Genomic DNA, 4,143 nt, shown 5'->3' on the forward strand with positions numbered 1-4,143 from the left:
GCAGTTGGCATTGACCTTGGCACTACCTACTCCTGTGTGGGTATCTTCCAGCATGGAAAAGTGGAGATAATTGTCAATGGTCGGGGAAACTGAACCACCCCAAGTTACATCACTCACTGAACCAATTGGAGATCAGAGATGCTGCAGAAAGTCAAGATGAAATGGATCCCTCCAACAGTTTTTGATGCCAAGTATGTGCTTGGACGTAGATTTGATGATGCTGTTGCCCGGGCTGATATGAAGAATTGGCCCTTTGTGGTGGTAAGTAATGCAAGCAGGTCCAGGGTTCAAGTAGAATACAAAGAAGGGACAAAGGGCTTCCATCTAGAGGAGGTATCCTCTATGGTGTTGACAAAGGTGAAGGAAATCGCAAAAGTTTATCTTGGGAAGAGTCGCTGTGGTCACAGTGCCAGGTTACTTCAGTGACTCTCAGCGTCAGGCAACCAAAGATGCTGGAACCATTGTTGGTCTTAATGTACTTAAAATTATCAACGAACCAACAATTGCCACTGCTATTACTTCTGGCTTAAACAAGAAGGTTGGAGTTGAAAGAAATGTGCTGATTTTTTTATTTAGGAGATGACACTTTTGATGTGTCAATCCTCACTACGGAAGATGGAGTCTTCAAGGTGAAATCTACAGCTGAAGACACCCACTTAGGTGGAGAAGACTTTGACAACCAAATGATCAACCATTTTATTGCCAATTTCAAGCTCAGGCATAAGAAAGACATAAGTGAGAAAAAGAGAGCTGTCCGCTCTCTCCATACTGCATGTGACCTAAGAGAATCCTCTCTTCCAGCACCTGAGCCAGTATTGAGATTGATTCCCCCTATGAAGGAATCGACTCCTATACCACCATTACTCGTGCTCAGTTTGAAGAGTTGAACGCTGACCTGTTCTGTAGCATTCTGGACCCTGTGGAAAGCTCTTTGAGATGCTAAATTGGACAAGTCACAGATCCATGACAATGGCACGTTCTTCTATCTATATCCCCAAGATCCAGAAGCTTCTACAAGACTTCTTCAATGGAAAGAATTGAATAAGAGCATCAACCCTGATTTGGGTTATTTATGGCGCAGCTGTTCAGGCAGCCATTTGACCTGAAGAAAAGTCTTGAAAATGTTCAAGATTTGCTGCTCTTGGATGTCACGCCTCTTTCTCTTGGAATTGAAACTGCGGGTGGAGTCGTGACAGAGTCCTCATCAAGCAATACTACCATTCCTACCGAGCAGACACAGACCTTCACCACCTACTCTGACGACCAGCCTGGTGTGCTTACTTAGGAATACGAAGGTGAGCGTGTCCGGACTAAGGATAACAACGTGCTTGGCAAGTTTGAACTCACAGCATACCTCCTGCCCCCGTGGTGTTCCTCAGATTGAGGTCACTTTTGATATTGATGCTAATGGCTTGGGTCCTTTGAGCATGGAGGTCATAGAGCACATGGTCCAGGAAGCAGAGAAGTACAAAGCTGAAGATGAGAAGCAGAGGGCTAAGGTGCCCTCCAAGAATTCACTGGGGCCCTATGCTCTCATCATGAAGACAACTGTTGAAAAGGAGAAACTTGGGGGCAAGATCAATAATGAAGATAAACACAGGATTCCTGACAAGTGTAATGAAATCATCAGCCAGCTGAATAAGAGTCAGACTGCAGAGAGGGAAGAATCTGAACATCAGCAAAAGGGGCTGGAGAAAGTGTGCAATCCCATCACTACCAAGCTGTACCACAGAGCAGGTGGCGTGCCTACAGGAAGGCCTGAAGGCTTCCCTGGTGGGGGAGCGCCTCCCTCTCCTTCCTCAGGGCCCACCATTGAAGGGAATGATGAAGCCAACTCAAAGTATAGATTTAGCACTGTTCCGCACAATAAAACACTGAAGGGTCTGAATTTGTAGCAAATTCTGTGGCAGTTGTTAAAGTTTAACTGCTACAGTGCAGTCCTGGGCATTCTCGATACTTGAATACGGAACATGCGCACAGGGAAAAGATAACATCACACTTTATAAGCACCGTATGATAAGTGGAAATGCAATGTCTTCAAGAAAGCTATTTAAAATTGGCACCATAAGAAAAATAAAGTCTCAGGTGTTTAAAGGTACTGGGAGCCAGATGTAGTAGCAACACACCTATAATCCCAGGCCTCAGGAGGCTAAAGCAGGAGAATTGCCATGAGTTTAAGGCCAGCATGGACTAGATAGTGAGTTCAAGGCCAGCCTGAACTATATAATAAGACACTGTCTCAAAAAATAAACAAACAGGCCAGGCGTGGTGGCGCACGCCTGTAATCCCAGCACTCGGGAGGCTGAGGCAGGAGGATCGCTGTGAGTTGGAGACCAGCCTGGGCTACATAGTGAGTTCCAGGTCAGACTCAACTACATAGTGAGACCCTGTTCCAAAAAAAAAGAAGGTAGGGACAAGGGGAAGAAATGAGAACCAAGACCTGCCATGTAAAGGTACAAGATTCCAATGATGAATGTAACTGTACTATATACCTAAAATGTACCAATAAACTCAATAAACAAATAAAGGTAATGGGGTCACGGGACTCTCTGCTCATCAGTGGACTGAGTTGTTGGCTAGTCCAGAAGCTAAATGTGCTGTTGGGAGGTGCACACTGCAGGCTGGAGATGGTCACTGTGTTCTTGTCCCCAGCCCTACCCTTCTCTTTGCTTCCTGGCTGCCATGGTGCAAGCACCTTTTCTCTGGTATCTCTTCTGTCACCCCGTTTCTGCCCTGGAGCCAGTGAGCCAAAATAAAATTTTCCTCCTTTAAGTCTTTTCCTTAAGTACTTTATCCCAGAAAGAAGAAAGTGGCTACAATGTGGACTGTTTTTTGTTGTTGTTGTTGTTGTTGTTGTTTTGAGAGAGTGTTGCTATGTAGTTCAGGCTGGCCTTCAGTTAGCTATGTAGCCCAGATCAGCTTCAAACTCTAGGTGATCCTCCTGCCTCAGCCTCCCAAGTGCTGGGATCACAGGTGTGTGTCACCACATCCAGCTGGACTTTTCATATAAATGGAATCATTCAATTTGTAGTCTTTGAAAAAAAACAAAACAAGAAACTTCACCCAGATATTGAATCCAGAGAATGCTGAGTTATACTCCTCAGATTTTTTTTCTTTTCTTTGTTGTTGTTTGTGTGTATGTAGGTATGTAGGTGTGTGGAGACAAGGTCATGCTGTGTAGTTCAAGGCTGGATTCGAGTTCACTGTGCAGCCCAGGTTGGCCTCAAAGCCATGGTGATTCTCCTGCCTCAGCCTCCTTGAATGCTGGAATTACAGGTGTGTGCCACCTCACCCACCCATCTTTTTTTGTTTTTTTTTATTTTGAGACAGGGCCTCACTAGGTTGCCCCAGACCTGCCTTGAAAATGTGATCCTCCTGTCTCATCCTCCTCAGTAGCTGGGGTTACAGATACATTCCACTGTGTAAGCTACAATATGTGTGGATTATGTTTTACTTCTCTTGGGAATATACCTGTGAGTGGAACTGCTTTTTGAAGAACTCCAAACTGTTTTCTAAAGCAGCTATTCTGGGCGTGGTGGTTCATGTCTGTAATCCCAGCGCTTGGGAGGGTAAGGCAGTCCCCATATGATACACACTTTTTAGCAGTAGTGAAACCATCGGGAAAATATCAGCTTGTACAAGGTCTCAGAGTTATGGATGAGGCAGTGATACCTATTCACCCAATAGGAATAGACCTATATACTCTTTTAACACAGGTCCCAGGTGACACTAAATGATTTTCTGTCCTTGATCTCAAAGACACCTTCTTTTCTATCCCCGTGGGTCATCCTAGCTCTCAACATTTGTTCACATTTAAATGAGAGTATCTTCAAACAGGACTTCTCCAACAATATACTTGGACTGTCTTGCCTCAGGGCTTTAGAGATAGTTTCTACTTGTTTACAAAGGCTTTAGCTCAAGACCAGAGAGTCCTAAACTTCAGAAGGGGGTGCCTATTACAATACATAGATGACCTCCTCATTTACAGCCCCACTAAGATGCTCTAATATGCGCACCATGAAGACTCGATTTTCAACCGGGCAAGGTGGTGCACGCCTGTAATCCCAGCACTCGGGAGGCTGACGCAGGAGGATCTCTGTGAGTTTGAGACCAGCCTGGGCTACATAGTAAGTTCCAGATCAG

General features: G+C 45.0%; 1 pseudogene; it reads left to right on the plus strand.

Moving 5' to 3' along the window:
- Positions 1 to 1,895, plus strand: LOC104853803 (annotated as a pseudogene).
- The last annotated feature ends 2,248 nt before the right edge of the window (positions 1,896 to 4,143 follow it).

This window comes from Fukomys damarensis, unplaced genomic scaffold (assembly GCF_012274545.1).
Source record: "Fukomys damarensis isolate Sample0158 unplaced genomic scaffold, DMR_v1.0_HiC HiC_scaffold_16, whole genome shotgun sequence".
Classification (NCBI taxonomy): domain Eukaryota; kingdom Metazoa; phylum Chordata; class Mammalia; order Rodentia; family Bathyergidae; genus Fukomys; species Fukomys damarensis.